This window comes from Pyxicephalus adspersus, chromosome 1, assembly GCF_032062135.1.
Source record: "Pyxicephalus adspersus chromosome 1, UCB_Pads_2.0, whole genome shotgun sequence".
NCBI classification, from domain to species: Eukaryota; Metazoa; Chordata; class Amphibia; order Anura; family Pyxicephalidae; genus Pyxicephalus; species Pyxicephalus adspersus.
In genome coordinates, this window is record NC_092858.1 from 36943800 (window position 1) to 36970042 (window position 26243).

Below are 26243 nucleotides of genomic sequence, written 5' to 3' on the forward strand. Positions count from 1 at the left end.
AATCCAAGTATGAGGGCGTAAACCAGAGTAGCATTCTCATTGGCCATTTTTTAATATATATCAATTGTCTAGCTTTTTATAAATAATAGCTGTGATAAATCAGAGACTGATGAAACTCATACCATGTTACACTGAGAGACTGGGAAAATGTGTGAACATCCAAAGGCATTTTCTGTGTTTTGCCTCATATTACCAGCTTTTAAATACTAGGCTGTTTCATCTCCCATCATATAGTATTTTGTATAGTACTCGTAGAAAAGATCCATCAGAGGTTAGCAGGTTCCTCTGCTACTTGCTAAATTAGTTTATGGAACTTCATGAACTCTTCATATTGAATACCCGTTCTTTAGTACAATGACCAAATGCTACTGTGTTCCATGGTCCCAGCCATTGTTGGCTAGTTAAATATTCTATAGGCTTTCTTTTCACATGTTTTTCTAGATTCCAGTCCTGTTGTGACAGTGGTTACTGTTTGTTTATACAGTTGTCACTATCACCCAACAATATAAAGTTCTCACTGTCACACACAGCTAACTACAGTATATAACTGTCAGAATTGCCCTTGGCATTGTGACAGAGCAATTCCTTCAATTTATTTATAGACAGCAGCACGAATATTGTGTAAGAGGGAGAACAGGGGAAAAGCAAGGTAGGTCCCTACACCTTTGTAGAAATAGTAATATTCTTCATTCCTGGAGGGAACATAACATGTGTGCTTTTCTCCTTAAATTTGGGGATTTCACTGTAGGAAGAAATATTTTTTTCTCAGCTGCAGTTACATGAATTTATATATTTTTTAGATATTTAGATTTTTTTAGATATTTAGCACTCAGTGTATTTTTTTTTATATGTATTTTTTATTTTGCCCATATTTCCACTTTAGATCCTGTTGTTTTACTTGTACCGAGTTTTACTTGTACCTCTGGGATGAAAAATCCCTGCTTAGACAATTGTCAGTGTAATGAATGTCCTTACCCTCACCTCCTGGTCCCCTGACAACCATAAAATGTGAATAGTCATCAGGACAAATAGAGAAAGAGAGATTATTCATCTGTATATGGGACACAGTCTGGAATAAAAACAGGATTTGTAAACCCTCACAATTTTATCCATAACTAAAAAGAAGGTTAGCTAGAAATACACTTTAATGAAAAACAGTATGAGGGCTTAGCCACCTATGAACACAATTTGTCTGCGAGACTCCATCAAAAACTGTAAGTAATGCTGTTAGAATGTGAATTACCAGGTATACTGGTCAGCAGCATGATGGAACAGCACTGTGGATTCATGGCAAGCTAAAGGTCAAGTGTTTTTGTACTCTGCACTTGGATGTACATAGTAATTTTTGCTTTTAAACACCACCTACAGACAAGACGTAACATTCCAGTCTGTTTGCATGCACTAAACATTAGAAACAATCTGCCTCAGCTATATCCTATTCCCACACCTATGATTTATGCTTGCTAAACCACTCTATCAACATTCATTACAAAAATAAAATAATAATCTCTTTACAAATCAGTAATTCTGGTCTTGAGTCCATAAAATGTATCCAAAGTTTTGTTGGGTAGCAGAGGATACATTGGGTTAGAAGATTCCATTTCTAATACATAGGTCTTTTATCGATTTGTTTTTTAGTAATAGAAGCCAACTTCAGTCAAAGTGGAATTAGGAACCTCATTCTTTTTTAAATAATTTATATTTTGTACAGTAATTGGAATCTTAAATGTAAACTGTTGTCCTATACACAAACAAGAAAATTTCCCAAAAATGAGGGGAAATTCCTCCCCTGAAAATTATCATCAGAACAAGTGGTGGAATTGTCCCTTCAACTGTAGCAAGTATAATTTCCACACAAAAATCCTTAAATTGCAAACCTGCCCATATTTACTCTTATTCTGTAGTCTTCTATCCCAAACTGAAATATAATATTCTGGGTGATGCTGGCCTAGAAACATATGGAGCAAAATGGCTGCAAGGGCTCTATGACTACTGTGTTCCTCTGTCAGTGTAATTAGAACTTTGTTCTAATAAGAAAACACATGTCCTGTAGCATGGAGCACCTTGGAGAAGGGACTGGGTTGCAAAAAAGGAAGAATCTACTGGAGTGATAGATATAGTAAGTATTATTATTAATACACAGGATTTATATAGCGAGACATATTACACAGCCTTGTACAAAGTCCATAGTCATGTCACTAGATGTCCCTCAAATAGCTCACAATCTAACGTCCCTACCATAGTCATATGTCTTTAATTCAGTCTAAGGACAATTTTGGGGAGAAGCCAATTAACCTGTTTTTGGAATGTGGGAGGAAACCAACACAAACACAGGGAGAACCTGTAAACCCCATGCAGATAGTGTCCTGGCTGAAATTCTAACCTGGGACCTAGCGCTGCAAAGGCCAGGCTATCCTCTAAGCCACCATGCTGCCTATAATGTAAAATGGTATAATGGTAAAAGAGCATTTAACCCTTTGCAAAGCAGAGGAGCCCCACTGCAAGGGTAGTTTATTTTTCTTGAAGTTAGACTTTTACGTACAAACAATTACCATTATTAGGTCCTATATTTGCATTGTGTATACAGGTAATAGGCAATATAAACAAGTGCTTGACAACTGCAATTATTTGATATTAAGCCAGAACTTCTTTACTATGTGCTGATGATTGATAAAGGGTAGTTTCCTTATAGGGGTAGCGATGTCACTTCTGGGGCATCCTGGTGGGCACTTATAAGTGCAAAGACTGTGCATGAGATTCTTGGTGGAGGTGCTGCAGGATGGCAGACAAATTATTTGAATTTTTTTTTAGAAAGATAATTTTACATCCAACTGAAATACATTGTTGTACAATCACATAGTTTTTGTTGTAGACCAGTTTTTAAGTATGTGCACCAGAGTTTTATTTTTACATTTTTGTTTTTCTGTTTTATCTCTATTAAGGCAAAAAGCTGAAACCCCCTTTGTGTGTGATGATCTGATAAGGTGAAAGAGTTCCTTATACAATATTGAGTTTCCTATTTCCGCTCACATGACTTCTCTCATTCCTTGCTGAGCCTTGGTATGAATAGATGCTGCTGTTTGCAGACCTAGTAAATATGCTGTATGTAGTTTACCTTGTAGAACACTTAGCGGAAGATGAAAAGAAAAACACATCAGGAATCTATGCATCTTTGTGGAAATTAGATGTAATAGACCCTCGGGATTGCCACATTCACTCTCCAGAAGAATATATCTAATATCACCCAAATATATGGAAACTGAATAGCCTTTCCTATTCAGAGGTAGTCTTTGTAAGCACTCATGCATGTAGGCCCATCTCCACCATTCTGCCACCTGCCATATCTTCTTGGGAAACTCCTGGTCTAAAAGGCACAAAGGTGGACAACAATAGCCATGGACCTTTAATGTTTTATTTTTGACTTTTATAAAAGAGCTATGGCTTAAGTAAAATATAAATTGCTATTCAAAAATCAATGCCACCAGAATTTGGAACTTTTTCTAAATGTTCATTAAATTGCAGCTAAAGTCTAAACTTTTTTGTGTTTACTTTTTAGGAAAGGATTTGGAAACTGTCTGTTTTGGTGTTTGTTTCCTTTTGAAGATAGAGTCACATCAGTCATGATTTGATCTTGATATCTTTAAAAGTATTGGATCTACAATGCACATTGCAGAATGGGATGACAGTCTGAGAAAGGAGATAACCTCTGAAAAAAACATGTCTCTGGCTGTGAAGTAGCTCTTGGTATGCCTTGTCCAAAACCTTTAAAGATTTTAAAATCAAAACACAACAGCTTTATTGAGCTTTCGACTAAAAATTTTAATGCATATGCACCTAATGTCGCCTCCCCATCTTTTCACAGCACCCATTGTGCTCCACCCCACGCGTTTCTCAGCAAATCCACCAGCCCTGAACTTGATCTAATGTCCGGGCCTACTTCTTACTTACCCACCTTCCCACCACCCCAACCCTGTCCTATAAATATGCATTTTTTATTTGCACCTGTGCTAATAATGGGTTACTCTGCATTGCACAGATTTACATCAGAACGGGGATTTTATTATGGTTCAATGCAAGCCACAGATGTAAAGCCTACCTGAAAGTTAGCTGGTAACTATAACAATCATCTTTTTTTGTTTGTTTCCTTGTTTTTTGTTATATTTTTCTCTAAGTGTTTTGCTGTTTCTGTGCTGAAAAATACCTGGTGAGCTAATAACTCTCTGCCTGTGCTGACAGGTATCAGTTTGCATAGTTCCCAATTCTGTGAAAACAGAGAACTGATTGCCAATTCTTAAGAAGATACTCATTGAGATGATGAGAAGATTATTATAATTGTGACAACACTGCTCCGCCATCAATGCAGTATGACTGTAAGAGTGAAAGTGTGTTAGTGGCAGGAAGAAAAAAAAAGACATAAAAAGAAAGCTGTTGTAGGCATTACATCATTACAAGGTGAATTATATTACATTTTTTTTCTTGGGTTAGATATAGGTTTAGATACACTATGTATAGCAAAGGTATATATTTAAAAAAAATGCTAAAACATGCACTTCAGCTGTTCTTATGTAGATATTCATTTCAATCTTTACAGAGGAGGGAATAATTTTTTATTTATCTATTTACTGCTAATAAAATATCTAATATATTATCAATGTTCTGCAGCCTTAATGCATATATTCCAGTACCAGTATGAAAGCTAATTATAATATACAAGAATTTGCTTGTAAATACTCATTCAATATATTTTATTTAATTTAGTGTAGTTTCCCTGTCCATGGTACTGAACAAATACAAATTTAAATTATATTTTTTTGCAATGGTATAAAAGGTTATGTCATCTAGATAATCACAAACCTTTATATAACAAGTTCATATTAATTAGTTTGCTAAATACATTGAAACTATTCCTGGTATATAGTTTGAATGCTGTAAATATATTTTGCAGTCTACTTTGCACACTGCAATGGGAGTTAAAGGAGCAGAGCATAGTGCCAAGTGGACTGACCATAATAGGTTGATGGTGCCTCTCATTATAACCTGATGACAACCTAATCTTTGATGGTCAGTTTTGCCAGCAAGACACCAATTATCTTGCATTACCCTAGCCATATTACACAACTGAAATGGCACTGTATGTCTAAAAGTGATTCATTGTATTTTGCTCTGTGTTGTAAAGTTTATTTTGATTTCTAAAGTGAGACTACATCTTACAACCGCTGGAATTCTTCATGACTCCGTTATACCTTACTGTGTTAGTGTGGTCCCTTCCAGATGGACCCACCAAAGACTGTGACAGCATGTGGGCTGTGTTTTCTTACAGCACAGTGTAAGCAGCAGGGGTGGGCATAGTCATTCCATTGCCTGGAAATTATAAGGGAGAGGACCACCAAACGTGTGTCACTGATATTTGGAGGCATTGTTTCAACATAAAAAAGAAAACCTATGACAACATCTTTTTTTAGTTAAATAAACCATTGCAATGAATGATCATATCTGATAATCTTACCTATTGTTCCAATCCATTCAAACTCTAAAAGCCTATTTAAACACAAGAAAAAAAAATATATATATATAAGAGACAAATAAATAGTGGCACTAACATCATCCTATGCAATATGGACATACACAAAATAAACCTAGTATATCAAAACTAAACAGGGAGGGTGGTACCGGGGGCTGCTTCATGCAGGTTCCCAAATTAGAAGGCAATTTACAACTTCCTACAGTTGTAAAACAGGCCTTTCCAGTGCCCCTGTAATGACAAATAGAGATTTTAATTGGACCCATGATTTAAATTGATAATTTATACAAATTAATAAAGGATGTGTCTGAAGTATCAAATCACATACATATTGAAAACACATCTTCATTGTTAATAATGCAAAAGCCCTGTTCCTGATTGTCTCTTGTGACCAAAACTCTAGGCAAAAGTTCACAAATGTTCAATGGCAGCTTGTAATAGTGTGGGCATTTCATATCCTTACAACATGCAGATTGTATAGTGTATTTGTCTGGAGACATGTAGTGATAAAAGCCGATCAGCAATACACAAGCACTGTGCAGTAATACTTAGCCATAGTAAGGGCCTCTATATGTAATTATTATTACATATTATTATTACGTAATTATTATTACATATTATTATCCAGTATTCATACATCACCAACATATTATATAATGCAAGAGTATAAACTGGAAACAGAAGTAAGGTTTTTTTGTTGTTTTTTTTGCACAGTTTAATAAGGTATTTGCATTATATCCCTAATCCAACCAATTTAATTTCTATTTTGTTTTGGATCGCACAAGGCAAAGGTCAGAGCCTCTGTAAAGTTTTTATGGCTGCTTTTGTCCTTATTGGGGTTCATTCTTTTCGCTTCCTGTTTGGAGGATCTTTCAAGTGGAGAAATAGCTTAGCAATAACTATAGTAGGGACAAAATAAGAGTAAAGGCACCACCGAGAGACAGGTAAAACTAAACCCATGCTCATTTTGCGTAGGGACTGATGATGAAGAGGATATTTGTACCTTACTCCCCATTTCAAAATGACTGCTCCCCTAAAGCTTTTTTATCCTTCACTAGTTGAAACATTAAAGTCATTCTGTAAAATTCAGGACCAGCGGTCCTGCAGTCTTGCAATGTACAGGGAGAAACTAATGGCCTGCCCACATTCAAAAGCATCAGACAGGGAAGGAGAGGGTACAGTTTTCTCCTTATTCATCATTACCTAGATAAAACAACCAGTTAACCCTTTCATTGGGGAAATGAATACATGTTTATTTTCCCCAGATTTCAGCTTGAGGTAATATGACAATATACTAAATATGCAGATATTAAAGATATAAATATATATGTATATTAAAGAGCTGTAAAAAAAATAGCAGTGTTTATTAAATGCATAATATTGTTAAAAGTTATAATATTATCTACATCAAAGAAACATTATAAAATACCACAGTTATTTTATTCATATGTTTACAATATACAGTATTTTATGGTACATTTTGACACATTTCCTAAAAGTCATTACAAGGTCTTGTGGCATGCCTCTTTATTTTTACTACACACATAGCAAGTTGACTCATTAGTAAGGAAAGTCAGCAGAGTTAGTGAGTGCTGCTTTAACATGCCAGTCAGCTATCTAAACTAAAAACACATCTTTCCTCAACAAGTCAGGAGCTGTGTCAAATAAAGCTGTGTTTACTTTGTAGCCTCTAGCATTCACAAGAATGTAAATCACACACTTCTAACTCCCAAGTCACAGCCCCTCTATACCCAAACACAGAACAAATCCTTTAAATCGGTAAGTAACTTATACAAAGAAGTTTACTGTTTCCATATTAATATATTACATCTAAAATAAAGTAAATACAATCTTTTTTTTTCAGGCTTACCAGGAAGCACAAAAAAACAATGAAGGGGTCTGTTTGTGAATGTTCTCAACTATCCAGGCCATAGTATAGCAAAAAGTCACATTCCACTAGACTTGTTCTGTAAGTCCACTAGTATCCTGTTTCTAAGAGGTATGAATTCATATTTAATCACTTTTCAGTGACATATCAGTGTCCATATTTAGATGTGTCTCTTGGTGCATCCTCACTACTAATGATCATCTTACTTGATGCTCGTTCAAGCAGAAAATCTACGCTGGACTTACACAGGCAAAAGGTTTAAGTATATCCAGTATATACAGTCCTTCAATGTTGTGAATAGTTTTGGTGCATTTTTCTATATCTTTTTGTTGGAGGGTGACCATGACGTGAGCACCCTATCAAGAGCCATTTTGTTCTGAAAATTTTGCATGCTACTTTTGAGATTTGAGCCTCAAGTGCATGCAGTTTGGCATTCACCATAGCCACGTTGTGATTTGCATTTTTGTGTTTGTAGAGGTTTTATAATTGGCTGTATTAAATGTGCTGCAATTCCCCCTCATAAAGTAGATACATGTAGGTATCATTGCCATTGATAATGACAAACAAAAGACAAGCTGATAAAGTAAAATTCAAAAGCCACTACAGGCTGCACTGCAACTGATGTTTGGTGACATTTGTTTGCTTGCGTTGATACCTGTGCTGACAATTTATCTTATTAGGTTTCTCATTTTTACTAAATATTTGATGACAGATGATGTTGTTATGTGAGGGAAAAATGTGACTTACAGGACAAAACTGTGTGAACAAATAAGCAAATAAAATGCATAATGCCTTATTTGTCAGAGGGAAGACATCTGTGGCCACAACAGCTGGAAAACCACATGCGACCTTCTACAAGAAGAAAAACACATAAGAGAGGATAGTATGAACTGAACATGCAGAATTAAGAGGATCCCTTCATTGTCAGGATCATTGATAATACCTGACTTTAGCACTATCCAAACGTTTCCGGGTTATAAAAGAAAATTTATCTCATGGTTCTTACTTGGTTAATACTTATGGTTAACCTAAACAAGAAAGAAAATAATAATTTGGTAAACAGAAAAACAGTTGGACACGTGGGAAACCACATTTTCATAAATAATGATCACACTTTCTAACGAATGCGTTCAACATCCATTATTTTTTGCAAATTATAAGGCCTAAGAAACCAAGAGGTGAGTTGGGGAAGAGGAGAGTCAACTGATTGTAGGAAGCCATAGTGGAAGAAACCTGGTCTATAGTGGGTGCCTGAAATTCTGAACATTGCTAAAGTTGGAGGATTCCCAATTGGAATTGGCATTGATTAGCCAGTGCCACTGGACACTACTGCAGTCGTGTCTCATACCCATAAGAAAGTAAAGTGACCATCTGTGTCACAGACATTGCTTGGTGAGGAACTGCAAGTGTAAACACAGTTGCTATGTGCTGTTTAGTCCTTGTCTGCTCCCTGTTTTAAATTACTGCTCAATATGTTCCTTGAAGAAAAGCTCTTCTCTGACCATCTGGACCAAAATATCTTAGATACTCTATGAGTTATCATGTTCATGTTGGGAAGGGATCCTAGAACATTAAAACTGAACTCTAGAATGAAGGTATTTTTCACCCAATCATCCTCCTCCTCAATCACAGTCCAATAATCATTCTATGTTTCTTAAATGAAAAATCAATCAGCATAAATCCAAACATTTGTTACGTGTGATACAATAACTCCCAGCCAATTTATTTAGAAAGGGTAACTGATCTGTGGGGAGAAAAAGGAAGCAAATGTTTGGGTGGTAACAGGGCAGTTATGTTCCTCTGTGATCACCCTGTAGCCGGAAAACTAATTTCTTTTTTTCACCACCTCACAGTTGAAATCTTTAAATTCTTTCACTGTTTACCCTGGTGGACAGGGAGAACTAACTTCCAGGGGTATATTTGGATTGGGAAACACACAATTATTTACACCACGATCCATATCCATGGTTCAAATACATTTATACCCTACCCCCAATTTTCTGACTTCCGCTTCTTTTTCGTTCTTCTGAATTTTCAATCTTCTACCCTTTATCTTATCACATTCCATTCCCATTGGACTATGCAATGTACAGTATATTACCTTCTTTCAAATACAATAAAACGTAAACAACAGCAAATAAATAAAAAAAAAAAAAACCCTATACTCGCCAACACAGCTATTGTGTGTGCCTTGGTATTTGTTAACTCCCATTCCAAAGAACCTGTGTGCAGAAATTAGGCAGCCATGACCAACTGCTTGATGACATTGTATTATCTAGCATATTATTATTATTATTATTTTAAATAAACAGGATTTATTTAGCGCCAACCTATTACGCACCACTGTACATTAAATAGGGGTTGTCAATGACAGACAAATACAGACAGAAACACAGGAGGAGGAGAGGACCCTGCCCTTAAGAGTTTACAATCTTGAAGCATAGTCAAGATTCAGAGATAAAAAAAATGGCATTGCTGATACATTTAATGGGAAACAAGTACTTATTACATGTTTCATTTTAGACATGTTAAACTGATGTCTCTTCTAAAAATTGGCCTATATTTATTGCCATTTGGGTGACACTAGGTATGTAGTTATTGATGGGAAAAGTTAGTCTGAATCAAACTTAAGTGTCTATCCAAAAGGCTTAAGAAACTATGGCTTCCAGTTAGAGGCCAAAGCAAAAGACAAATGCAGAAGACCCTAAAAAAGGACAGACCATACTGGAGAAACATTGTCAATGTGGTTTTTAGGCATCAATATTAACTCGACATCTCAATTACAGTAAAATAAGAGAGGGTAATGCAGATAACTCCTAAAAAGGAATTTAACTTCCGTACTTTACCTATTCTAAAACGTTTTGACCTAAAATACTGTCTCAGTATTACATGGTAGCAAACTGATGGAAATTAAATAGCTGCAGGTTGAGAGTGCAAAGTGAATACACAAGAGATATTTGACCTACTGCAAACATGTTCACTATAATAGCAGCTGAAAAAGCAAGGGTCATCTTACACTCAGATGCTAAGAGGTCAATTCAGACAGGCCATTCCAACAAATTTATCAAAGTGCTACGTGCTGAAATATACAACCTTATCCTTATTTTTCTCCATCCCTTTACACTCCAGTGAAAACAGACCTTGCCATGTAATCATGCATAGAAAAAACACAATAGGGTTGATTTACTAAATCAATTTAGGCTGTTCCAGTGTTGATTCCTGTTATCTATCTAATAGGGAACTTCTTACTTTCATTCATTTTCTTTCATTTTACTTCCTGCTGTGTCTCCAAGACAAGGTTTAATGGGGGTATTTACCCACAGACAGTGCCATACCCTACCCTATCTAGTAATGTTATGACATTAGATTCACTTTGTGTATAGTTGATTTGCTTGTATATAGTGATGCTGTTTGGGTTACACGGATTTAAATGAAGCAAATCATCACTGCTAACTAAACACTGCTTGTGTGTATAGTTTCTTCTTGTTATCCAGGAACAAGTTGTAAAAGTAGCAAAATAGTCATGAAGATAAATACAGTAATGATATAAATGTCATTTTCAAGAAATGTCACTCATCAAGTGTATTCAAGCTTCTCAGACAGAAATAATCCAGCTGTAAAACTTTCTTATACTGACATGATACATAGATAAACATTTGCACTTGTAGCCTATTGTTCACTTTAAATAAACCTTTTATTGCACTCATAAGTGACTATGATATTTTAAATTCAGTAACTATTTTGTAGCCAGTTTAGACTGTAACCGAATTGCCCTGGTTTAAAAACAATGTCTACTAGATTGTAAGCTCTTCGGGGCAGGGTCCTCTCTCCTGTATCACTGTCTGTATTAGTCTGTCATTTGCAACCCCTATTTAATGTACAGCGCTGCGTAATATGTTGGCGCTATATAAATTCAGTAGATAAGGTTCAACCAAAGCTACAAGAGGAGGAAAGCATTTAGCTAAACTTATCCACCACCATGAGTTTGTACACATCCAATGCTCTCAGTGCTACCCCCCAAAAAACTGTTATTTAGTGCTCTAACAACACTTTCATTAATGCCACTAGAATCTTTTTGCTTGTTAAAGTGCATGGTCTAGGATTCTGCTGAAATCACAATGAAGCCTTATGGGAATATAACTATTTACTGTCTGGGGTCCTACTGCAGTTTATGATGTATTGTCTTCCAAGAAATACTGTTCCCAGCCAAATCACCTGTCACCACTCTCACGTGAAATAACTGGCCAGCCCAAGTCAGCTATCTTTTTATGCTCTTTGCATGTCACTGGCCTTGTGCATTTTCTTTGTACAGCTGAGAGCAATAAACTGATATTTAATAAATGCCTATATTTTATTTTCTTTCTTTCTTCTTCCCCTCATTTACCAAAATTTTAATGAGATTTTAAATAATGACTTTCTGTAATGCAGCAGATCATGGGTAGTGGAGGGGGTTGTACATAGCTTTATAAAAATAGAAGACTGTTCAAGAAGCTCCAAGTGTCATTGTGCCTCCATAATTGGAATAACTCAAATGCAATGAATTCAAATAGTGAGTCAGGTACAGTAAGGCTGGGAAAAAGGCCAGATGCCTCTGAAACTCGTCCAGCCAGAAAATGAGATGGGCTTTTCTTTGACTTAGTTTATAATGCACATTAGGAGAAGCAAACAGGATGCAGTAGAATCAGAGTATGAATTTTCAGTATAGAAAAAGAGCCTGTACAGTTGTGGAAGACTGAAGGTAAGGCTGACTTAGGGATAGGAATTAGAGGGTGGTTAGACTTGCAGACATGCATCTAAAATCCTTTAGGCATCTTAATCTTCTGAAACATCCTTAAACATGACCAGATACCAAAGATTATTTATTATTTATTATTAGTTGTCTGTAATTTTTAGAGTTAAATGGTTTAAAATTATTTTAAGGTTTTTGGTAAAGCCAAAGGGCTGCTAAAGAATAAAACATGTAAACATAAAAAACCTACTGTTTATTATTACATGAGCAATTTAATAGTCTTTCCAAACAGCTTTATTTACTAAATTTTAAAGTGTTTGCTGGTGTCCCATAAGGTCTTCATACAAGTGGATTTCTTTATACAACTACAAGTGGGAGACATTTTTAAGCAGATTGGTCAGTCAAAAGTGATACATTACAGTATGTTTTGTTTTTCCATAAACAGTATTATTCCAGTATCATTAGCAGAATGTGTACCCACAGTGTTAAATAGAAAATGATGCATGACAAATGTTTGTTTTTGCCATAATATTTTTTACTGATAGCAAATTGTGTTCCACAATGGTATGCACTCATAATCCTTCATAAGTCTTCCTGTAAACTAATTGTAATTTATGTGCATAGTGTTTTGTGGGTTCAGAATGGCACAAAGAACACAGGGCAGGTGTACATTAGTCTTATGTGCCACGTTCATATTTTATAGGATTCTCACTCAGTTAGGAATCATGTCAATGAACAATAATGTGAAGTGCAGATATGTGCACCTGATCATAAACATTCAGTAGATGCTATTAAAAATTCTATCATTTTTTTTTTTTTTTTTTTAGGAGGGAGTACCAATGTCCTTTCTGTACAGGATCACAGGGTTGGATCCTGGATAACAGGTATAATACCCTATATCTGGATGCGGGTCACATTGATCTGGTGTGTTTAGTAAGGAGTTTGGGACTATTTTTATATTAGGCAACGATGTTGCTGTTTTTTTTTTTCTCCTAGTTGTCAAGGGACCCGGACTCCGGACTGAAGGAGAAGGATTGGGTGGGCCTCTTCAGTTCATCAAAAATCCAGACCAGGAAATGAACCTGCCCGACAGGAAGGTGGAGAGCCCATAAGTGGTCCAAGTGTGTAAATGGTGTGGGAGGAAGTGGCCTGTGAGTGAGCGAGCTTGTAGGAAGTTCAAACTAGTAGGGGCTCCTGTGAATGTGGATCTTTTGTTTGTTTGTTGGACTGTGGAAACCCCAGGCTGGGGGATTGGACCTACACAAGAGACCTAGATTGGACTTCCCCTTACCATGGGGTCATGCTGATGGACTGCGGAAATTTCACACCACTAGGCTATAGTAAGCCTCCTATTTTTTATATTGTTTTCTTTTGTGGCTGAGATGAAGCAGTTTTGTTTAGTTTATAAATAAAAAGCGGTGTTTTGAATGAAAGCCGTACTGCTGCAGTCTGAGTTGTTTCCCAAACTTCACATTTCACATTATAAAGATTGGATAATTTACCTGCACAGTCTGACAAAGGAACAGTGCTTATCAATGAGGTCTGTAACAAGTTTATTTTTTTTTTAAACATATCTTAATTGGCAGAAAGTAGTGACAACAATCAAATTGGTAATGCATAAAAGCCAGTACAATTCAGACACATGTAACTACTACTGCCCCGCCTCTATTTTCCGTTTTCGTACAGTACAGTATACATTTTTAACAAAAAACAAAATAACTAAACAAAAGGGTAAACCATAAAACAAAAACCCCTTTCAAAAAAACAATAAACTAAAATCAGATACCTTACTAAAACATATTGTCTCGCCTATACAAGATGGTCAAAATAAGTTTACAACAATTTCAGCATTCAAATACAGTACTAGGTAATCACCTGCCTGGACGAATAACAATTTCTTATAGAAGTGATGGGCTGGACCTGTCCCTATTTAGGAAGCACCTAAGGCCCTGCGATCATTCCATGTGGTGTGCCGGAAAAGTTCTATCATTTCCTGCAGCTGGGATGGGGATAAGGTACGGCAAATAGGGCATCCAAGTGCCAAACAATTTTTGTGGATAAGTATCCCGGTGCTGAGTGGCTTCAGTTTTATCTATAATCAATAAATCTTGGAGATATTGCATCATCTGGGAGATACCTGTGGGATTGGGTTCCAGACACACCTTAAGGATACACTTTTTTGCTGCTAAGAGACAGAGGTGTTCGAATTTGGTCACTGATGATTCAGTAGTAGGTGTACCCCCTATGGTGCCATGAAGTAATTGGGGCCAAAATGGACGATTTTGTCCAGTGAATGAGTATGAGAAAACAAAAACTTTAGTCCAAAACCTGGAAATAATAGGACAATCCCACAATAAATGTTCTAGAGGGGCCAAAGCCAGGCTGCACTTAGGGCACGCTGTTAACCTAGATGCCGAATTTTGGGGATTAGGGGGTATGTTGAATGCATAGTATGCTCTATGTATTATTTTAAATTGAATGTCCCGCCACTGTTCACTAGTTATTATTTTGCGGATACATGACCAAGAAAATTCCAAAAGTTCAAGAGTGTCTGAATAGGACGTTTTTTAGAAAGGAAGCCCAGCGGCGTACAGAAGGTAGCACCGAAACTGTATCAGTAGGGATGTCTCTTAACAAAGAATAATAATAGGATATAGAGTGTCTGGATGCGGCTTCACCCAGTAGTTGCAAAACCTGGGAGTACCAAATTTGGTTGCCTAGCCTGAGGTCCAAAAAAAGTGGATTTAACCTGTAAGTAATAAAGGGAGTGGTGGGTGGGTAGAGCGTATTTAAGTCTCAGGATATCAAAGGGCATAGAACTATCTGTAACAAGTTTTAAAAAAGATGAGGATGTTGAATGTAATTGTATTTCTTGCCAGTGACTTGAGATCCCCTGTATGTGATTCAGAAGATGTATTCCCAAACACACCCCTTCCCATGCATGCTTCGTACTGTTTCTTACATACCAAAAGCCTTAAAATAGCAGGACTACAAACATTTCAGATTCGCCATGCCACTCCAAGCCAAACAAGAATGAATTGAAAGATAAATTTAAACAGCACATGTCAGATCCAGGTAGGTTTAGTGGTTATTCCAATTTTAGTGTTTGCTGGATAGTTTTAATAACTTTCTGAATGTTTTCAGTTATTGCTTAAAACAGCTTATAAAAGTCAGAAGTTTTGCTAAAAGTGACTGTTTAACAGCTGTTCGACTTAACTGCAATAAACCTAATATATTGGGCATGCTTTTAATTGGTTGCTATAGGTTTCAACCTAGTATTGCTCTTCTGACTATTATATTGATTATTGATGCTTTCTGTATCATGACAGCACATGATATTTACTATTTGCCATTTAAACTCTTCCCTTGATAGCCTGTAAAACTTTTTCTTCATTTATTTTTTTTCTAGTTGGCATTTCTAGAATTTAGCGTATATGTGTCATATGTGCAGTTCTGGTTTTCTCATAGACTTGTTTCTTTGCTGTTACTCAGAGCTTCTAAAGTGAAATAATCACAGCACAAACTATTAAGCGGGTAAATGTAAATTTTGTCCTGCAAGTGTAACCATACAGGACATGCGGTGGAATAGTCTCATCAGCCTCTCAGCAATTCTGCAAGGTCTGATTGAACACTTCTTCTGCTTTTCATTTATATTTCTTACCATTAAATTTTTGAAAGTGTAAGTTGAACTAACCATTATAGGGTGCAACTGTAACAAAGTACCAAGATGTAAAGGCCTCTAAGCATAGTCAATACATAAACATGTCTATCTATATCCATGTGCTCAGAAAAAAAATAAGGTTTATTATTAAAAAAAAACTACAATCAATTTAAAAAATGAGAATCACATTGGCTAAAAGAACTCCTTAAGAGATGATTTACAGTTTTTAGTTCCCATGTGTTGAGTAAACGCACACAAGTTAACGCATGTCATGTTATGCTTTAATATGTAGTGCATTGGGACGGCCTATTCTTCAATGACTGTCAATGCACAGAAATTATACAGTGCAACACAATGACAGGAGTGTGTTACTGTCCAATGGGCCTGATTTATTAAAGCTCTCCAAGAACGAAAAAGATAGACTAAAGTGGTAGAACATGTTTGAGCCTGCAAACCTGGAATGGATTTGTTGGTGTTGGTGTGTTGTTGGTGGAAAATTATGTTGTGTAGCTGCATTTCTTCTACTTTAGGTCCATTCAGCTACATCCCATATGTTAGCATTGTAGCATGAGAGTTAGTCTCATCTAGTCTTCAGCTTTAAATGTACTAATGTTCAGTTGGCAAATCGTCTCTTTCTACCTCTCTTTCCCAGTGCAGTGTATGTCGGGAGTGGGTGGGCTGGTGGGTGGCACAAAACAGTTGGTGTGGATGTGCACAAAGCACTAATCCAGCCATTGGTGAGGTACAAACCACTTTTGGCCAATATTGTTATATTGTAACATAAAGTGGTTAACTGACAATTTATAAGTGGTGAGCAGCAGAAGTATGACGTAGTAGGAATTCATTGCTGTGCTGTAGTTTTATTACAATCTTAGAGGGCATAGCTGTCATAGTCATGCCATTATAAATCTGGTACTAGGTGATTTGCCAACTAATTTGTACCTTGCTATTACCAACTCAATTGGTCTGGTCTTAAGTAGCAAAATAGTAGCAAGGGTCTATGACTAAAAGTCATTCTGCTCTACAACACATAGTAAATTTTTATTGTTGCATATTATTATTATTATTATTATTATTATTATTAAACAGGATTTATATAGCGCCAACATATTACGCAGCGCTGTACATTAATTATTGATCTTCAGAAAATTGTATGACTCCTCTAAACATTTCTTTTACTAGACTGAAACACAATGGTCCACAGATGGAGTGCCCATATAATTGGGGAAAAAATACCTACCTGGTAATGTCCCTGGTGTTGTCTCCTGATACCAATCCCTACATGTCCACAAGAGTCCTCTGGCTATGAAGCACAGCAACAGCCCACTGATTATGTGAAGTCCATATATTACCACTGAATTGTTCTGTTGGAATGCAACTTGTGCAGTCTCTAGTGTGAATGTAGCCTTAAGGTAGTATTACAGAATATTAGAGCAATTCAATCCAAGTTAGGAGTGAGCAATTGTCTGGAAAAGTAACTGAAGAGTGTAAGAACAGATTAATAGCTTGTTCACACTCTTTTTTACGATGCTGATTTTCTGTGGAGGTTCTAAAAGATCTGCGGGAAATCACCACTTACAAAGCAATGTATAAATAGGCAACATGATAGACACACCATGATAAAAACCCATACATATGTTGGTAAAATCAAGTGAAAACACACAATAGAGCGTGGGAAAAAAACCCACTGAATTGAGTTTTTTAAGCAATGGTAGTTTACTATATACCTAAACAAAATTAAAGATAATCAATTCCTTATGATCCACATTAATCATATAGGGGTTCCTAGTTACCATATATTACTGTAAGCACGCTGATTAAAGAGTAAATGTAATAAACACAGTTGGAAAAGTTAATAGAGGGATATTTTAATTCACTCTTTGTAAACAAAATGAAGAGAGACTCAAATGCTTCATTTAAATGCAACAATAAACTCCTTTGAAATTGATAGTGCCAAAAACGCATTATGGTTCAGGGCCAACCTAGAATGATAAACAAAGACTGGTGAGGGATTAAATACATTAATTATAATTTAACTAGTAAATATATATACATAGTATATTTAGTCTGTCTGTACTTGAATGCAAAGAATTGTTGGGTTAAGAGATTTAGCTATTTGTTGCTTTTTCATGTTTGATTACCAAACTTTACTTACAAATCTGCCATTCTTTTTTGTTTTTGTCTTTGTGAGTGAGGTTCATTACATAACCTATTTTAAACCCACTTTTTGAGTGTTTGTGCTTCTCTATGCAATGGTGTCAAATCCTGGCTCATCTGAGGGCTGGCTGGGTGCTGTGCATAATATCAGGTAAGCTCTATCTGACAGCAGTTTCTAATGAACAATATGACAATGTTACAGTGTGCAGTGAAATCAGAGTAAGCAATTTTAGTACAAAATAAGAGATTGCACAACTGTGCTAAACTAAAGGTTGGGCTGGTGTGAAACCCCCCTGAAGTTCTCCAACCTGGCATACAGATTGTGTGTTCCATACACTAGATAGTTGCAAGTAAGTTGACTGTTAAAAAGAAAATATTGGTAACTAAAAGTTAACTCTGTGTTGGACAGAGAAGATTATCAATAAAATAAGAGTATACTTGACTGTTATGACAATCAATCACAATTTCTGCTGCAGTTTGAGTACTCACAAGGGGGCTGATCAAGTCAATCGTGAAAAAAAGTCCAAGGTTGCCGAACTTTGTTTGTCCAAAGGAGAACAGGTAATAGAATGAATAGTATAGACCCAAAGCAGAAGTCGGCAAACTCCCGCCTTTATGACAGATACGGCCTAGCCGGTAGTTTGTTCCGGCCTAACGCCCCCTGGCTGATCCGGCCTAATTCCGGCGGGCAACCCACAACTCCGTAGCCGCAGGTTGCCGGCCGGATTGGCCAGGGGGCGTTAGGCAAGAACAAACTACCAAAGCGGGAGCCACTGGACATCCGAAGCTGAATGCAGCTCTTGAGCCTCCTCTTGCTGTGGCTCCCCTATTTACCGCGGCCGGCATTAACACTTCCGCCGCTGGGATAAACAGGGAACGCCGTCTGAAGGGAAATCCATCTTCTCCGCATTGCATATGGAGGAGAGGGATTTCCCTTCAGGGGGTGTTCCAGGTGGGGGCAGAGCCATTAGAGCGGGACTCGAGAGAGAGTCCGGCCTAGTGTGCTCCTGCCCACCCCTGAAATAGCCTAGTGGCCACAAAAGTTTGCTAACCTCTGACCTAAAGGAATTGTTGTAGGCAAAATATTTTTTATCTACAATCCTTAGTCCTTAAATTAACATTACCTAGTCCTAAATACATATTTTATTTCTGAACAAAACATGGTATTACTTTCACAGGGGATGGTGGAGAAATGTTATTCTGTATTGTATTCTGTGAAAAGAAACCACAAAGATATCCATGCTGGAAATCCAGGCTTTGCTTACAGCAATGAGCATTATTTACTAAAGATACGTGCATATGATGGATCATCCTTTCAGAATAAACAAGCAAATAGTATTAATTTATTAATGATTACAGAGCTGCAAAAATGTGTGTTATTATTAAAATATTAGGATGTCCATACACCTTATAAATGTAAAATTTTCCTGTAACTGATGTCTATCTTGTTCTTCCATGTTGATTGACCATGCTGTCACTAATTTCCCTAACTTGTATTTTCTTTACTTGGGGAGCCAACCAGCCCAGCCTGTAGTGACATCACTTTCTCCTTCCCTTGCTAGTCACATTCTTCCTCCTGAATTTCCTGAGGAAAGTGCTCTGGCTCCTAGTTAACATATGTTTAATGTTTGTATCACTCAAATCTCCATCACGTGAGCAGTCATTTAGAAAATGTACAAAGACTTTAGACTCTTTAAAACCGGAATAGATCCCAATTTCTCTAAAATACTAGCTGCTAATCCCGGGGCTTAAGAAGGAAATTTTGCACCTAGGGCATAACCATTTGGAATTTTTCTTATATTTCCAACTACTATTTATTTAGACCAAACCCTCCATGTGCTTCTTCTCACTAACCATGTCAACTAAGGCAACCATGCTTGCTAACATACTAAGGTGTGTGCTAATGCTACTTTCCATATACAAAGGGAAATATACACTGAATTTATTGTTTTTATTATACATAGCCACATCTTAATTTAATGTGTATGTTATAGATGTATAGTTGCTTTTAATTGTGCCAGAAATTTGGTTTGTGCTTGATGTCATGGGGCTCAATTCCCTTTCCTGCCATGTGCTCTAACCGCAGGTCCATCCTTTGTGGACTTCAGCTAATAATTTTAAAAAAATAAAAAGTCATCTAAAAAAAACAACTAAATCTTTAGTTCACATTGGCTAAATACATTCCAGTTGCATCTGAATCAATGTTTATTTTAAAAAGGCAGCCACAGTATGAGTAGAAAAGCCTGTTCCCTGCTAACAGCTGCAGAGTGGGACCCTTGTTCTCTGTGCAAAGGTCCTCCTAGCAAGTTAGACATATAGATGTGCAATCATGAAGTTAAATGCTAATGATCTATGGTGATTGAAGAATGATTCATTTGACTCAGCAGCTGACAAGTCAGAGTTCTGCAAAGGGATCACTGTTTGCTTCCACACAATGGAAAACTCCCACTAAGCAGAATGCTGTCAGGACACAGGCTTTTCTACTCAGGCTGTGGCAATACCTAAGTATTAGAGAAAGACAACATGCATGCATCGCAGGAGCTTCAGATGTTTACATAGGGTAGCACAATGTTGTTCTGAATTTTGGGATTATAAATCTGTAAAAAGGAAAAGGAAAACTGAATTTAAGGGTACATTTACATTCAAACTTTTACTTTCAGGTTTACAGTTCTACAACATAATATGTATAAAACAACAAATCTCAGAAAATAAAAATATTCAATAAATATTTAGGCAAATAATCTGAAACAGTCAGTTGGCTGTCCAATACAAAAAGAAATTATTGATGCTGTGAGTATTCTGTATATCTGTTCAGTTTCTAAATATTTTGTTAACATTGAATTATTTTAATTACTTCTTAAAAATTGAATATTTTTTAAATCCTGAGCCCATGAATCGTGAATTTGATTCATATTTTGCGAGGGTAATGTGTAAGAGCCTCTTGCATTAGGTAGTGCTGATAGATAAGGTAAAAGTCTCAAATGACACATGAAAATATGTTAGGAATGTTGGCTATGACATCACTGGGCACGTTCCTCCACCAAACTAAATCCCTTTATAATTTGGGATAGTTAAAGCGTTCCTAAACTCACAATTTCCACTTTACATAAAAGGGTAGACAATCCTTTTATGTAGAGTAAAAATTCTGTGTGTTTGTTTTTTTTTTTAAGTGCAACACCCCTTTAAAAAAAAAGGGGTGAAGCACCGCCCCCTAATTCTCGATCACCTAGGCCAGGGGTCTGCAACCTGCGGCTCTTCAGCCTCCTTGTTGTGGCTCCCTTCGGCTGCCGCGGGGAGATCTCTGATGGGGGATCCCCTTCCTCCCAAGACACTGCAGAGGAGGGGGATTCCCTATCCGGTGTTCTAATGAAAAAAATCTACCAGTGAAATAAATCTACCACGGGGCGTGTACAAATGGGTGTGTACAATGACATCCCCCTCCTTTGAACCCCAATTCCTCTGGAATGGGGAGATGTACAAAACCAAAAATGTAGGTGCAAGTGGGGGACACCTGTGACTAACACCCCCTAAAATTTAATTGTTAGGCTATCATCAGAACATAAAAAACTCTGCCCATCAAAAAAATCTACCGTTACACATTGCTGGAGGCACCTGAACCCCAATTTCTCTGGAACAGGAAGGGGGTACAGGTGAACAAAATTAGAGGTGCAAGTGGGGGACACCTGTGGCTAACACCTCATAAAAACTCCACCCATCAAAAAACCCCTACCCTGTTACACATTGTTGGAGGCTTCTAGCACCTAAACCCCAATTTATCTGGAAACGGGGGTACAGGTGAAAAAAATTTGAGGTGCAAGTACGGGACACCTGTTGCTAACACCTCCTAAAAATTCATAAAAACTCTGCCTATCAAAAAAATCTACCCTGTTACACATTGCTGGAAGCATCTAGCATCTGAACCCCAATTTCTCTGGAACAGGGGGGAGGCAGTACAGGTGACCAAAATAGAGGTGCAAGTGGGGGACACTTATGGCTAACACCACCTACAATTGAATCGCTAAGGCATCGTCAGAAAATAAAGAACTCTGCCCATCAAAATAATCTACCCTGTTACACATTGCTGGAGGCTTCTAGTACCTGAACCCCAATTACTCAAGATTGGGGGGTACAGGTGAACAAAATTAAAGCTGCAAATGAGGGACACCTGCGGCTAACACCCCTTAAAATTTCATCGCTAAGGCATCGTCAGAACATAAAGAACTCTGCCCATCAAAAAAATCTACCCTGTTACGTTAGAAGCCTCCAGCTTCTAATGTAACAGGATGATACGTTAGAAGCTGGAGGCTTCTAGGGGCATAGTTCAGTGTTTAATTTATTTCAAAGTAGGCCTACACATGCACACTTGTTGTAACAGGTAAAATTAAAAAAACAGGTAAAATTAAAAAAATATTAAAACTTTTAAAAGTTTATAAACTGTGTTATGTTTTGGGGCTCCAGACTATTTTTCTTTAGTGGAAGAGGAGGCAAAATGGCTCTTTTGATAGTAAAGGTTGCTGACCCCTGACCTAGGCAGTTGAGAATAAATGGAAGCACAAAGCCTTTTGGGATACCTACGTCACACATCCGGGGAGGCTCTTAAGCGCGACTTTTACACATGCCTGAGCATCTCAGGGATGAGCAGGAGCCTTTTTGTGCAAAAATAAAAATTTGCTAATCTCCGGGATGCGCAGTGAGATCGGCAATTTTTTTTTTCATCCTACGTCACCCGATCCCATACCTGGGTTGGGTGATGTAGGAAGAAGAACAGGAGAAAGAAGAGAGGATGGCAGCGCCCGGAGCGCCGGCTCTGGGACGAATTCCGGGACGACATTTTGGGTTTAGTTCCTCGTAAACTTACCCACAATTCAAGACTCTAACAGCATTTGATACTTACACAGTCTTAAGCAGGTGTGCCTCTACGTTAAATCTACTATTTGATCTGCCAGTTGGGCTATAGATAACTGGATAGAGGTTTGTTTACATTTTCTGCTTTCCATAAGTCCCCTCTTAGCTCAGGAATTGATTACTTCCCCTTACTGCCGTAGAGGGGCAAGAGCAGGCAGAGTGGGTAGGGCAATCATGTAGTTATGAATATCAGTGGTGTGAGCTGAAGAAGAGATTGGGTGACCGCCTGGAAGAACTGAAAGTGAGAGCCAGACTTGTTGGTTTTGGGCAAATTAGAACCTGGGACTTGCCCTCAACTTTCCCAACCTTGCTAATGTTTGGGGCCTATGAGAAATGTGCTACAGAATGATCTGGAACGTGTCTGAGGAGAGCTAGAAAGCTGCTGTTCCTGGGGCTTTTCCATGAAGAGTTTACAGTCTTTGAGCCTCAGAGAGTGAGACTTCTCCACTATATAGCGTCTGCTGAGGGCAAACAAGCTACTCTGAGACATGGCAAGAAGAACTCTTTAGGTAACTACTTTAAGTATCTGAAAGTGTGTTCTAGTTTTATCAACAGGTTTGATTGAAGCGTAATGAAACCGAAAAGTAAATAAATCACACCTGTAATCCCGCAGATCTCTTGATCGTGCTGGACCTTTCCTCGATCGGGTCCTGCACCATCCTGGGCACGAGCTTCCTTGTCCCGGCGCGGAGAAAGCCATCCTCATTTTTTTTGGCTATGCAGCAATCAAGACAGAAAGGGAAGGTGTTTCACCCTTTTTTTTGTGTGTTGCAAGTGTTGCATTAAAAAAAAAAAAAAGAGTTTGGGTCTGCTCTAAAGATGGAAGTGTGGGTCAACTGAAGTTCTTTGAAGTTGAGAAGTTGTACCAAACTTCATATGACCACAGTACTTTCCAGTGGATGTTTTATATTTCAGTATGTTTAATAGAAGGATATTTTTGTAATATACAATACACAGTAAAAAAAAAGACAAAATAGAGTATACAGTGTTTCTAACCTGTATACAAAGCATTAAGTAGCATTAAAGAAAAACCAATGCGTGTATTGCAGAAGAACTAATAATATCTCCAGATAAGCCATACATTCTAAACATTTACTTAGTAAAAACCAGTAAACAATACCAATACACAAAAAGCCAAGTATATTAATAAAACTCAATAAGGTAGATATCAAAAACTTTTGTCACTTGACATTTTTGTAATGTGCATGATTATTATTATGTTTCTTGTTATGATGTGCCCTAATCCCTCTCTTCTAAACAATTTCTACCACTTTAATCTTGGATATGCTTGAGTTACAGGTAGCCATTTTTTAACCATTGCACACAAAAGACCTGATTTGCTTGTAGGATAGCAGGTTACTGCGTCATTTCCTTGGTGCTTTTCCACCCATGGTGTATATTTGCTACATCTGTGCTCTATATATGTATATATATCATGTATTTTATCCTAATAGTATAGTAATAATAGTAATAATATAAAATAAATTAAAAAACATCAATATAGTACTGATATATAATATTTGTTTAAAAGCATTACTTTTTTCATGTAGTATAGAAACACTCTCATTTCTGTCACATAGGAAGTGACATGGTGGTATGTTGGAATGCTTCCCTATGACTGACAGACCACAGAGCAAATCAAAAATGTTGCAATATTTTCAAACAATTTATAACTAGCAAAGCAAAGTTCACGTGGGTTCAGAGAGGATTTTGCTGGGATGGTACACCAAGCTGCGTATGCAGATTCCGAATGGGCAGGTAAGTTTTGTTTTATTGCAGAAGGGACAACCTGCCCGCTTGGAAATTTTTATTCTTACAGTAAAGTTCCACTTTAGAAATGGGCAACCAATAGGCAATCTTTACAGAATGACAGGGTCATGACAATGCAGCAGGTCTTTCATGTTTAGTTGCAAGCCTGTGTAATTTACCTTTTTTTCTTTGCTACTGGCTGTTCTAGGATTTTTTTTGTATTTTGGCAGACTGTTGTTTCACCTTCTTACCAGCTCTTTAATTCTTTGTCTTGACATAACCATACATTCTACCCCGATATTACTTTTTCCATTTATATTTTAGTTTATAAGTTAGGGGTTAATGTTTTCCGTGTCCCATTTGGGAAAATTTTCCTTTTTTTTCCAGAGACCATTTGGGCATTGCTGCCTGCTGAACTTCTTGTTTTCCCTCTCTGGAGTGCATTCTCCAGATATTGTTTTGGAGAACCCATCAGAGGCTGGTGACATTGTCACTGGCTCCATAGCAGATTACTTGTAGGAATGTATGTAGAATGTGCTATAGACAGAGTAAATAACAAGTTCAGATCACAACATGATGCTGTGTAGACTTTAGGATTCATCCCAAGAAGGATATCAGAAGTTGCATGATTTTGTTATCCTATCTTGTGATAGGTTGTTCATTTTATCTTGTTTTTTTGGCTGGAGTTTTGCCTTAAGGTACCGTACTGCAGAAGCCTTTGATAGCACACAAAATGCCTTCTGTACAACATTAAGTAATACCTTCAGGAGTTGACCTTTCAAAAATACTGCTATATAAATAAATGAACCAAAGCAATGTCTGAACTCTTGTAGACACATTAGATTTTTGTCATTGGAAAGGATCTTTCAGGATCCTTTCCAACTACAAAAGTCTGCGCAATGTATCAATGAGCGCCGTTCTGCTCAATGGAGAGGGGAGGTGTGCTCTCCCCTTAACCTGCATTGCGGTCATTTGATATTCCTGGATCCGCCAGGACGGTTCAATAAATGACGTTGGATGGCTGCTGTACACACGTCATTCTCGTCCGATACTAGCCCTGAATCGATAACTGGATGAGAATCATCTGACGTGTGTATGTAGCCTCTATTCCTATACTATTGAATTATTGAGGCAGTTCAATTTTCCTTTTAAAACATCCAATATTGAAGTCCTTTATTGCAGTTGCTGTAAATACAAAAAACTGTTGTGCAGAGCATTTATTTTGGAATAATTCATTTTTTTTGTGCACACAACTATTATAATAAAGGCAAAATTAATTTAAATTTACAGTTATAAAAATTTACTAAAGTTTTTTTTAACAGTTTATATTAAAGCGTTCCTTGCAATCACACAATTATATTTACTTAAATGTGTTCTCCTATTTTTCCTATGTAATTATAAAATAAAAGTTTACTAAAGTTTTTTAACAGTTTATATTAAAGCGTCCCTTGCAATCACACAGTTATATTTACTTAAATGTGTATTCCTATTTTTCCTATGTAATTTTCCCAAGCACTCCCCCTAGTGCCTTTTTTTTGGAATTGTAATCAAAATCCTTTTTGGAATAATTTTATACTATTTTGGGGTACTGCAAGTGATAGCAACAGCTCAAAGATAAGTAATAAATTTTAAT

General features: G+C 37.1%; 1 long non-coding RNA gene across 2 annotated transcripts; it reads left to right on the forward strand.

Moving 5' to 3' along the window:
• Positions 1-558: 558 nt before the first annotated feature.
• Positions 559-13571, forward strand: LOC140321599 (uncharacterized). 2 transcript variants are annotated; one of them, XR_011918984.1, is made up of 3 exons: positions 559-649; positions 12966-13022; positions 13135-13571. It is a non-coding gene; the product is annotated as an uncharacterized lncRNA (long non-coding RNA). The 2 variants fall into 2 exon arrangements; XR_011918983.1 differs by lacking the exon at positions 559-649 and adding an exon at positions 4067-4110.
• The last annotated feature ends 12672 nt before the right edge of the window (positions 13572-26243 follow it).